The sequence below is a fragment of the Dermacentor albipictus genome, chromosome 6 (assembly GCF_038994185.2).
Source record: "Dermacentor albipictus isolate Rhodes 1998 colony chromosome 6, USDA_Dalb.pri_finalv2, whole genome shotgun sequence".
NCBI classification, from domain to species: domain Eukaryota; kingdom Metazoa; phylum Arthropoda; class Arachnida; order Ixodida; family Ixodidae; genus Dermacentor; species Dermacentor albipictus.
The window spans coordinates 144,220,190-144,232,772 of NC_091826.1; the positions used below are offsets into that span (position 1 = coordinate 144,220,190).

Consider the following 12,583-nt stretch of genomic DNA (forward strand, 5'->3'; position numbering starts at 1 on the left):
GCTGCTGTTCTTTAAATTTTTTATTGTTGAAATTACTTCCTGTACATTCACTGTCTGTAGAAATATTGATTTTTCATTCCGCGTGCTGATATACTGACATGCATTTGAGGAGCTTCCTGGCGTACTAACATTTGTAAAAAAAAAATATTGAAAGCATCAGCCACTTCCGCGTCGTGCAAAACTTGGCCATCAATTGTTAGTTTAGAAATGCAGGTACGTTGGTTATCGCGACGCAAGAGCGTGTTTAATTTGTCCCATAGCAACTCACTCGGCACATTTTTGTCGTCCAAAAAAGGTGAGAAGTACTCTTTACGTGCAGTACGCAGTTGTTTCGTTAGTTGGTTCCGATACCGTTTAAAGACGGCCAAATCATCAGGATTACGGGTGTTTAAGAACTGTCTGTAGAGCTTATCTTTTACTCTCATTTGTTGATACAGTTCATGTGTGACCCATGGCTTTCGAATTTTTCTGCTCTTTTTACGTTTTTTAACAGGAAAATTCGCATTGTACAATCTTTTGAAGGTATCTAAAAAAACATTGTAGGCATTGTTAGCATCATGACTATTCAGTACTTCACGCCAGTCTGTTTGAAGCAGCTCGTTCCTAAACGCGTCAAGAGCCGTATCGGTTACTGGTTGGTAAAAACTGTAGCAGAAGAACAGTTTACAGTGCGGGCAACTTGTAAACAAAGGAACACGGGAAGATGATAACTAATGGAACATGATAGGACACCAGCTATTATATCTTGCGATGAAAGGTTTGTTATGAAGATGTCTAGTACTGACTCACATTCAGTTGTTATTCTTGTTGGCTCTTTAATAACGTTGTCAAATCCATATGACAAGAGAAGGTTGGTAAAATTTGTACTAGTAAGTGTGTTAACACCCATATCAATATTATATTCACCTGCGGCGATCAGCTTATACTTGTTTTCTACAACAAATGAAACAAAGCCTTCATAAAAGTCAAAAAATGTTGAAATATGCCCATTTGGCGGCCGATAACAGACCGAATATATTTCCTTATCTGCAATTAAAGTTAACACTTCATAGTCTGGAGTCACTATGCTAAATGAATCAAGCAGTTCACAGTCCATTTGTTCCAAAGTGAGAATTGCAGTGCCACCTCCGCGACCACAAGGGCGGTTGATGTAGTACGTATTGTAGCCTTTCATTCTGAAAACGTCACTCTCGTTCGTGCTCCATGTTTCACTGAACATAACAGAAAAGCTAAAAGAAAATTTAGTGAAGAATTCTTCAAAAGAAAATATTTTGTTGCGGACAGACCTTGCGTTTAGGTGTACACATTTTAGTACGGAAGACCTAAAATTAGATACCATAATGTTCAGGTCATCTGGTGAGTAAAAAGTGTGCTCATACATCTTTGCCCTCTTCCCTTAAGTATAGCACTCATTACACACTTCATTTTGGCTGAAGGCGATGAAGGTCCTCAAGGCCTTTAATATGGATTGCGTTTGCCCCATCCGTCATACGCACAAGAACCTTCCCCTGGGTATACCATACATATTTGAACATGGCCTCTTTCGCCCAGTTTTTTGTTGCTAGAAGCAGTTCTCGGTTGTGCCTGGTTAAGTTTTCTTGGATGAAGATGTGTGGGTTACTGTCTTTTAGGTTGTTCCTCTTGCTCAACCACGATTCTCTGATCGCCTGCCTTGTGAAGCGCACGATTATGCCGGGTATCTTATCTTTCCGAGCGGGCAGCCTATGTGCCGCGGCAATGTCCTGTTCAACAAGATGAGGTGCCTTGAGCTTATCGGCAACCTCATTCAATATCGTGAGCAAGTTTTCATCTTTCAGAGAAGGAACACCATGAACTTCCAAATTAAGCTGCCTATTTCTAAACTCAAGATCATTTACTTCTCGTCGAAGTTGTACTTGAGCTGATAAGTTGTTTTTATCCCTTTCCTCAAGTTCTTGCACCTTCTTTCTGAGCACTCTAATCTCATTTTCTTGCACACCGATTGTGTTTTTTAAATCTTCAAAAATGGCAGACATGTGCGTGATAGATTCTTCTATGGCGTCCACTCGAGTTACGAGGGCTGGCAGGCTTTCAAGCTTAAGATTAATAGATGTAAGGATAGCCTTTATATCTGCATCGGTCTTGCTTTCGTCACTGCAGCTACCATGTGACGCCGGGCTCCGACAATCTTGGCATCGCCACGCTTTCTTTGCAGCGTCAGATTTTCCTTTGAAAGACTTTTCCGCCAGCCCCGCACATTTTCCGAAATGATACTCGTGTGCGCACTCTGAACAAACTACGCGTCCTTCATTCTCAAGAAAGACCACATTACAAGTGCAGCAGACGTTAGACATGGTTTTCACTGCGACAAGATGTCGCTAGAACCAACACATGAAAGTACACTACAGGTCTTTGGCAGCGACCGCAGCACAAGCACCATCAAAAAGAAGAATGTGAGTACAAACTAACCTGCACAGTTTCGGCAGCAGAGTAAGTGGTTATGTTCGCTCGGTGCTGCTGCCACTGCCAAATGAAACGCTTCGCCAGGTGCTTCCGATATTTATATGGTCGATGGCTCCGTCCGGCGCGCAGGCGCACTGGATGGTTGCAGCGATGATAGCAGCAGTGATTTCGTGCGAAGCCGGTCGTGCAGTGGAACAGGAGTAGAACGGTCACGAGTGGCAGGGGAACCCAGGCAGCCCGCCGTGTCCGATGGGGCCGGGCAACTTCAGACGATCCAGGTGAAGACCGCTCTCCGTCGTATCTGCACAGTTTCGGCAGCAGAGTAAGTGGTTATGTTCGCTCGGTGCTGCTGCCGCTTGGCATTTCTGTTATTTGGCCTCTTGGACAAGATTACGCAATTAGTTTTTGAATTTTATTCGAAAAGTATCAATATAGTAGGGAAATGAGTGACTTTGGTAGAACCTATGTGGATGGATATTTAACCGTTTCGTCTTTGTTGTTCATGTAGCCTTTTGATCGGCCGGACATCCCACTAGTCAAGATGGCCAGCGTTTGCGTCGCGAACACACTCAAAGAAGTGCGCATCTTTCACCTTCGACAAGCAACAACCAAAGAACCTTTATTATCAGAGAGCAGCGGCTTTTATAGACCGCATCAAGAGTGCCCCAGCGGCGCTGTAAGTGCTGACGCTGCCCAAGCTGGTGAGCTATCTTAGCGCACATCTTCCTCTGTCTCTCTTTTTTTAATGAAGCCACTTTTGTTACGAAGCTTGAAATCGTTCTGGAGGAACCACACACCTTCCGCTTCGTAGGTGATTGTGCCAGGGATCGTTACACTGTCGCGCGCTACTTCTTTCATCATCGCCTATTTCTGGTGATTCCGCTGTCAGTTGCGTTCTTCCTCGGCTGTTTTCTAAACTAGTAAGAGGCAGCAGGAGGAGATGAGTGCGATTTCTCCGTAGAGAAGTTTCCCCAGAGTCGACCCAGTACGATCTGGGCTCGTCTGTGCTTCCTTGAACAACTCCTTTTCTTTCGAGGTCTACGATCCATACGTCTGTTCCTTCGGACAGTTCGGGCAGATCGCGCACTCCGTGACGTCGGTCGTAGTCTCTACTTCTGGCGCTGACGCTGCGACCTCTCGAAAGCTGCCAGTTCTTGGAAGTCTGGTGTCCGAGGCTAGAGGCTTTCGCTGGATGTGGGTAGGGCCATGCGCAGTCGTCTCCATATGAGCAGCTCGGCGGGGCTGTATCCGTTTTTCAGTGGGCTTGCTCTGTAGGCCAGAGGAGTTTTATAAGCGTCAGCAGTTTTCTTTATGGAGCCCTTGATAATTTTCACGGTGGACTCTGCCATTCCGTTGCTCTGATGATAGTGAGGGCTAGATGGCACGTGTTGAAAGTTGTACTTTGATGCCAACTTTGAAAATTAAGCGCCGAAGGCTCTTGAGAATTGTGGCCAATTATCAGAAACAACTACTTACGGAATCCCGTGTCTGGCGAAAATGGATTTGAAGTGGTTTATTACTGCTGACGAAGTCAGGTTTTTCAGCGCTACGAGCTCCGGGTATCGTGAAAAATAATCCGTGATGATCAGCCACCATTTTCCCTCAAGAAAAAATAAATCCATCGCAATGCGCTGCCATGGCCTATCTAGAAACTTAATCTGTTGCAGAGGCATCTTTCGGTAGGTGCTCTGCTTGAGGCAGCTGTGGCAGTTCTTAACAAGTCGTTCAATGTCCGCGTCGATACTTGGCCACCAAATTGAGCTCTTGGAACGTGCCCGGCACTTCTCAATGCCGAAGTGTCCCTCGTGAATTATTTTAAGGATAGGCTGCCGTAGTGTCGATGGGATCACGATCCAAGAGCCGCACATCAGCAGGTTTTCAACAAGGGCAATGATTTGCCTCACATTCCAGGAAGGCTTCATGTCAAACCCAACGCCAGCCTTTTGTACACAGGTTCATAAGAGCTTGACATACCGGTCTTGCTCTTGCTCCTGGGCGATAAGCTGTAACCTCGGCGCTATTACCGGGACTGATGAAGTCACCAATCGCAAATAGCCCTAGATCTAGTCCTCCAATTCCAGGGATTCCGTTTGGGGAAGAAGTGACCAAGAAAGCGCGTCCGCCACCGTCAAGACCCGGCCTGGAACGTACACAATGTCATACGTGTAGCGCATCAGACGCATGCGCATTCTTTGTAACCTCGCTGTTAGTTCGTCAAATCTTTTTCACCGAAACAAAGATACGAGTGGTTTGTGATCTGTCTTGAGGCTAAAGTGATTTTCTACGAGATAATCACGGAACTTTTCATTAGCCCACACGAGGGCAAGTCCTTCTTTTTCAATTTGGGCGTATCGCCGCTCGGTGGTTGTAAGATTTCTGGAAGCATAAGACATCACTTTGAATTGACCGTCTTTTTGTCTTTGGTGCAGGACAGCTCCAAGACCGTCTGATGAAGCATTTGCTGTGACCACTGTTTCCATCTTTGAATCAGATTCTGAGAACAGGGTCCGATGAAAGAAGAGTCTTCCACTTCTTGAAGGCGGCTTCCTGCGCGGGACCTCACACAATATCCTGTCTTGAGCTCATGATGGACGAAAGAGGCTGAAGGACTTCCGCCATACGGGGCACAAATCAGGCCAGATAATTTGCCATGCCCAATACGCGCCGTAACTCTATCTTGGACGTCGGGTGTGGCGTTTCTGTCACCTCGTCAAACTTTTGCTTATCGGGACACACTGCGTTGTTCCCGATTGTATGTCCCAAAAATGAAATCTGCCTGACACTGAATTCGCACTTATCTCTGTTCATGCCCGCTGTGCGGAGGCGGTCCATCACCGTCATGCGTGGCAACCCAAATAAGCACATCGTCCATGTGGCAGACGACTTTGAAAATGTTCGGGGGCCGTCGAAATTCCGAACGGAAGCCGGTTGAAATAAAATCGTCCGAACGGTGTGATAAAAGTTGCGTATTCTCTGCTCCCTTCACGCAGCGGTATCTGCCAGAAACCCGAGTTCGCGTCGAGTTTCCAAAACGTGCTGGCTCCCCGTAGCATTCCGATGGTGTACTCGACGGCTGCGATGGGATGCCGGTCTCGTTGAACATATCTGTTGACTTCCGTGAAGTCAACACAGATTCGAACAGCACCCGAGGGTTTAAGAACGACATACCATAGGTGTCGTTCAATAAAAGAACCATACGTGCGCACCATGTAGTAGGCTCGGTGACAGGAGAAATGACGCCTAGTGCTTCCATTAGGGGGGGGGGGGGACACTCCGTATGGCTCCCATTGGCCGCTTCCGAGCAGGCGCTCTTTCGACGCTAGCGCCAAGGTTCCCTTCAGTTACGGCCCTAACCAATGGGCGACGCAAAAGCAAAATGGCGACGCAAATGATTGTTTACGTTGTCATGGCAACAGCAACAGCAGCCGCGCGGCACCTCATCTCCCAAACGTTTTTCTTTCCTTTTTTTTTATGTCAACCCGCTCCGCTCCCTTTCCCCTTTTCCCCCATGCCACGCGCGCCGCTTACTTATTTTTGTTTTTACCCGTAAACGGCGCTTTTTTTTAATAGCGCGCTTGTTACGGCGCGCGTCGCGCCAGCTCGCAAACAATGCGCGCGCTACGCCGCACATTGGCATTGCTTGCGAGCTGGCGCGTGGTGCGCCGTCGGCTATGCGTTAGCGCGCACGCAGTCTTGCCCATACTCATATTATACCAGCATGTGCTGGGACATAAAAAAAATTCCACTTCCAACACAACAGGTGTTTAGTCTCGCTATATTGACTTCGTTTCCGAAAACAGATTTTTCTTACAACGTGGTGTGATACACGCTCAAAAAATGAGCAGAAGTGAAAGGTTCATGGCGTATACAAGAGTGCTAAAGACAAAAGTTCACAGATGGTGAAATAACAAAAGAAAGCGGTAGAATACGCGAAGGCCGTTTCATGTACACACATAAAGAAACAAGATTTTTATGTAACGTCCTCAAGACCTAAGTGTAGATGAGCTCCTGATATGTGCACCAAGATATTGCACAAAATTGGACGAGGTGTATGACACAGTCATGACATATATAAGAAAGGAAAACTCACTGGTAATGGCAAAAACAATGACACGCAAAATACCTGAAAGATAGAATAAAATGCTAACATTGTTTGCTTGAGAGCCATACTAAAAGAAAGCTTACTTATAAAACTGCACGAAAGTATACGAAATGCGTGACATGTTCATTACTGCTGAACAAATTCAAAAAAAAACATGGCAGAAAAAATAATATTGTCCTAAAAACTGAAACACACATTAACACATTACTCTGCACTTGGCCACAACTTGAGTAACGGTGGCAAGGGGAACAGAAGGTAGTCGGCTTTTGCAGCAGCACATAGAAAAAATTCGCAGAAAGGCTTATTCCTCAATCAAAGACCAGGTAAAACAAGCCAACAAGTCTTTTCTTTCTACCCGAATGCAATGCTAAGCAATAAAATTACGTCACTTAAGGCACTAAGTCGTACCTACTGGGCTGTCCTTTGTATAATAAACATGAACTGCAAAAATCTGCATGTGCGACACATGCAATGCTCATGCTTTCCAGAAAAAAACAAAGCGTATCATGCCTACATATGAAGGTTGTTCGTGCTGTTTTCCCATCGGGGTTTACTGAGATAGTACACAAACACTAACAGTAATTTTTCAGCTGTTAGTAGGTTTGTAGAACGTGATACACAGGAAAAGCACTGAGGGCGGTATGGAAAGCGGGGCAAGTTACTGAAGTTGCAGAATGAGACTTGGCACAGAAAAACACAAGTCACAGACCAGGTGACAATGAGGAGAAACATCTATTTGTCAGCTTTCTCTACCGGGAAGAGGCAAGTGTAGCACACTCAAGGCGCAACGACGTCCGGAGCCTCATGGAGCACACAAACGGACAGGGCTGTGTTCGTGTACATGCGCCTTGTGATGTCATTGGGCCTGAGCGCTCACCTATTGTGTTTAGGCACCCGGAACAACCTTGCAGGACTTGTTTTTGAGGTATTTGTGCACCACCGCACGATGCACGAGCGGTAGGAGTCGTGAAACGGGTGAAACATCGCGGAGCACAAACACACAGCTACCGAGGACCACAGAACTGACGAAACTAGCCACGCCGGTCAACGCACAGCAGCGCATGCTTCGCGATAACAGCAGATAACGAAACATGAAACGTCATGCAGTGGGCTGAGCAGTCGAAGGTGAGGGAGTTAGAGGGTAGTAACGAGGGAGGGCGATTGGAGAGGAGTTGGGGATGGGGAAGGGCTCGGCCACCTGGATCGGCGCGCGTGCGCGCGACGATCTACGAGGCCATGCAACAGAAACGGATTTTTGCGTTCGCCCATTACAGAGATGACGCCAATTTCCTGTGCCGCCGAAACCGAGGATTGTCCCCCCCCCCCCGCCCCTGCTTGCATCCGCTCGAGCTCTCGACTTGTTTTTTCGAACAAAGGCTCTACGTGGGGACGACAGCGCGAAAGGCTTTGCTTCCGTATTCAACTTGAGGTCGTACTCTTATTTGAAGGTCCCCAGTCCCTGGAACACTTGTGGAAAATCAGATTCGGGGTCCAGTTTCTTCGCTACGTTGATTTGTAGTATTACGCAGAGCCTTTCTATCACTGGTTTCCCAAGAAGAGGGGTTTGGAGGCATTGAAGTACGTACACGCCCTCCCGGCTTCTCGTTCCTGCAAACGTCATATTCATGGCAGCCATACCAGATATGGCAAAGGATTCACCATCAGGCCCCTGAAGCCGGCGCTTTGCTGGTTGAAGTTTTATCGCGGGAAAGATGCGAGTGAAGCTCCAGGCCGGGGCTCCGCCGGAATGACCATTTCGTCCGCTCCAGTATCTATTTTAAATACCACATTCGAGGATTCAACAAGAATGGGAACTTCCCACCTGTAAGCGGATGAATGGGACTCGACTCCGAGGAAGCCTGGTTCCTCAGTCCGGTTTTCGACGTTCCCGATAGCTCTGGTTGATCGGCAAACCGCCTCGAAGTGTTCTCTTTTGCCGCACTTTCTGCAGACTGCATCTTTCGCTGGACAGGACGCGCGACTGTGCCTGTTTCTTCCGCACCAGCGGCGTGGTTTGGGAACGTTGTTTCCACTTTCAGGCGAAGGCGCATTCTCCCCAACTCGTCACGTACTCCTCTTGGACGCTATTCGGTGAACTTCCTGTTCTCGCACGCGGAGAATATCTGCCTGCTGTTGGTTGACGGTCTCGTGCTGTCATGCCACCAACAATGCTTTCTGTAGATTTAGGTCCCGATCGAGTTGAAGAGCTCTCGAGATCTTATGGTCTTGAAGACCCACCACGAGACGATCTCCAATTAAATCGACCCGCAGCTCCCCGTAGTCACACGTGGAAGGAAGCGCGTGCAGTGCAGTAACAAAATCTTAGACGGATTCTCCGTCTTGTTGCGTTCGGGTGTTAAACTTGACCCTTTCATATGCGATGTTCCATCGAGGAACAAAGTAGGCCTCGTACTCTTGCAGTACGACCTCAAACTTCTGGTCGCCGGGCTCAAGCTTGAACGTTTTGAAGATATCCTCGGCTTGAGGTCCCATTAGATACACCAATGCATCAACTTGACTTTTTTCTGGCTTCCCGTCTAGTCCACACGCAGTTCGGAAGCAAAGAAATCGCTATTTCCAGGGAGGCCAATCGTTGGGCGTTGCGAAGCTGTAGGGCTCGTGAGAAGGAATTTGAAAGAAAGCCATCTTACTTGGTCTTTCCTTGTAAGGCACTCGTTGGCGTGTCCGGTGTCTGGCACTGTTTAGTGGGCCCGCGTCGTACTCATTTCAGGGCTAGTCTGACGTCCGAGAGCCGTGGTGCCTCAGATCGGCGGGCGCCACTTCTGACACCATGTTTGCGTCGCGAACAGACTCAAAGAAATGTGCGTCTTACACCTTCGACAAGCAACAACCAAAGAACCTTTATTATCAGAAAGCAGCGGCTTTTATAGACCGCATCACGAGTGCCCCAGCGGGGCTGTAACTGCTGACGCTGCCCGAGCTGGCGAGGTATCTTATCACACACCCAGTTTCTGAGTCGAGAAAATAGGAACAAAACAAATGTCAGCCTCTGCGCAGCCATGCATGCGCACAGAGTATCGCAGCTGACCTACGTTTATTTCTATTTATTTACCATTTCTTTCATTCACTTGGTAAGTAGAAGCAATTTCTCCAATGTTGTCCTTATTGTTTTGGTTAGTTGGCTTCTAATGACATCGGGCCCCTCGGTTAACCCCCTTTCTTTTCCTTCTTTGCAAATCACCGTAAATTGCATTTTATTTATATGTCCCGTTACAAAAACCAAAAGGCAAAATATTTTCCGATTTTTTTACAAAACCAACTAATCATTTTGCGCCCATGCTTACCCCTTGGAGACAACGCAATGGCTTTCCAGAACGAAATATTTCTGGTTTTAGAACGAACTGGCTACCTACAGAAACTTAAGCACAAGTGGGCGCATTTTTTTCTCCTTGCATTACATGATTTTTACGTTGTGTATGGCGCTTCCTGACCTTAGTTGATTATGCGAAAGAAAAAGAAAAACGAAATAACTAACTCAAGCACCAATTCCAGTCTTTCATATTCTTTACGGAATCTGCCAAAACATCTTCAGAAATAGCTTGTAAGTTGTTCGCAAATGGAAAATAGAACCATATACCCAAAATATGCTACAGCACCCTTCTCTTCTATTACGCCGTATCAGTGCATGGTGACTTTTCGCCATGAGCACGCTGCAAAGCACGGGACTGATACAAGCCCCAATTCCATCTCGTTGCAACATTAACAGTTCCTGCGTATTTCACCTACGACAATCACAGGTGGGTTGGTAGCAACTGCAGATTGCGGAATAAGAAACATGTATTTGACGTGATCTCATATAACTGCACCAGTGAATGTTACTTGGACACTGGAGCTATCAGTAAGAGTGGATTGTCAAACGGAATAGCAGCTTCGGCTTGATGGTTTCCCATCCTCGTGTCAACAGCACAAAACGTAGACAGGACACGTGGCTCGTGGTGTTGTCCACTCGTCTCGTGTCCCGTCTACATTTTGCGCCGTTTACACCATGTCAAACGGAAGCACCAAAAAATATCTTTTTAAAACGCGGCTACATTTGGTTTTTGCCATGTTTCCTTGCCTATGACTATGACAATAACGAATACTGTTCTTTGCCCGTCTTGGCGCAAAAGAACGGTCGCAGAGCAACATAAGCACAATGCTTTGGCGGGTTAGTTGGTGCGAATCCATAATTTCTTTGTTTAGATCAAAACAACGGACACAAGAAAGACGATAAGACAAGGCTCTACTTTGAACTGACATCATTTTATTCCATCACTACTTTAGGATTGACGCGATAAAATGATGTCAGTTCACGCCAAAGACTTGAAAAATTATAGACCGGTCAGCTTACTGTCCGTTGCCTACATACTATTTACTAAGGTAATTGCAAATAGAATCCGGAACACCTTAGACTTCCGTCAACCAAAGGACCAGGCAGGATTCCGGAAAGGCTACTGAACAACGAATCAGGTGATAGAGAAATGTGCGGAATATAACCAACCCTTATATATAGCTTTCATTGATTACGAGAAAGCGTTTGATTCAGTCGAAACCTCAGCAGTCATGGAGGCATTGCGGAATCAGGGTGTAGACGAGCCGTATGTAAAAATACTGAAAGATATCTATAGCGGCTCCACAGCCACCGTAGTCCTCCATTAAGAAAGCAACAAAATCCCAGTAAAGGAAGGCGTCAGGCAGAGAGATACGATCTCTCCAATGTTATTCACAGCGTGTTTACAGCAGGTATTCAAAGACCTGGATTGGGAAGAATTGGGGATAAGAGTTAATGGAGAATACCTTAGTAACTTGCGATTCGCTGATGATATTGCCTTGCTTAGTACCTCAGGGGACCAACTGCAATGGATGCTCACTGACCTGGAGAGGCAAAGCCGATGGGTGGATCTAAAAATTAATCTGCAGAAAACTAAAATAATGTTTACCAGTCTCGGAAGAGAACAGCAGTTTACGATAGGTAGCGAGGCACTGAAAGTGGTAAGGGAATACCTCTACTGAGGGCAGGTAGTGACTGCGTATCCGGATCATGAGACTGAAATAATCAGAAGAATAAGAATGGGCTGGGGTGCGTTTGGCAGGCAATCTCAGATCATGAACAGTAGGTTGCCATTATCCCTCAAGGGAAAAGTATATAACAGCTGTGTCTTACCAGTATTGACGTACGGGGCAGAAACCTGGAGGCTTACGAAAAGGGTTCTACTTAAATTGAGGACGACGCAAGGAGCTATGGAGAGAAGAATGATAGGTGTAACGTTAAGGGATAAGAAAAGGGTAGATTGGGTGAGCGAACAAACGCGAGGTATTGATATCTTTGCTGAAATCGAGAAAAAGAAATGGGCATGGGCAGGACATGTAATGAGGAGGGAAGACAAGCGATGGTCATTAAAGGTTACGGACTCGATTCCAAGGGAAGGGAAGCGTAGCGGAGGGTGGCAGAAAGTGATGTGGGCGGATGAGATTAAGAAGTTTGCAGGGAGAACGTGGCCACAATTAGTACATGACCGGGGTAGTTGGAGAAGTATGGAAGAGGCCTTTGCCCTACAGTGGGCGTAACCAGGCTTATGATGATGATGATGATGAACATGTCTGCTATCTTTGACGCTTTTTTTGTTGTCGCCGTAGGACAATCCTAATAGAAATCTCGCTAGAAGTCTGGGAGTAATAAATTAGTCTCAGAAATAATCTTTGGTGCCGCCAGTTTGCGTTTCAGGAATGCATGTGTTGTTATGTATAAGGAACTAGCAAAAATGGAAAATTTCTTCGTCAGTTACAATATTGACGTTTACAAACGTTGATGTGCAGGAGGCCGACATTGCAGCAGGTGGAATGAGTGTACTGGCTGATAGGCATGCCTGGGTTCTTTTTTCGAGCCCATACCTGCTGGACCGCACCACTTTCGTTGTTCGTGCACCCAGGAAAGTTGGACGTGCTGCCGTCGTCCTCAGGCCATTCTCGTGGCATGTGAGTGCATCGTTTGTAAACCTTCACTGGATAAATTTTTATTAATGTTTATTAAATTTGGAG

General features: G+C 46.5%; 1 long non-coding RNA gene across 1 annotated transcript in view; it reads right to left on the bottom strand.

Annotated features, from left to right (window-relative positions):
* LOC135920153 (uncharacterized) overlaps positions 1-9,385 on the bottom strand; it is a 37,810-nt gene extending 28,425 nt beyond the window's left edge. The window contains exons 1-2 of the long non-coding RNA XR_010570181.1: positions 9,196-9,385; positions 2,449-2,743 (exon numbers count right to left, since the gene is read on the bottom strand). This is a non-coding gene — a long non-coding RNA (uncharacterized lncRNA). The remainder of the gene's footprint in view (positions 1-2,448; positions 2,744-9,195) is intronic.
* Positions 9,386-12,583: the final 3,198 nt, after the last annotated feature.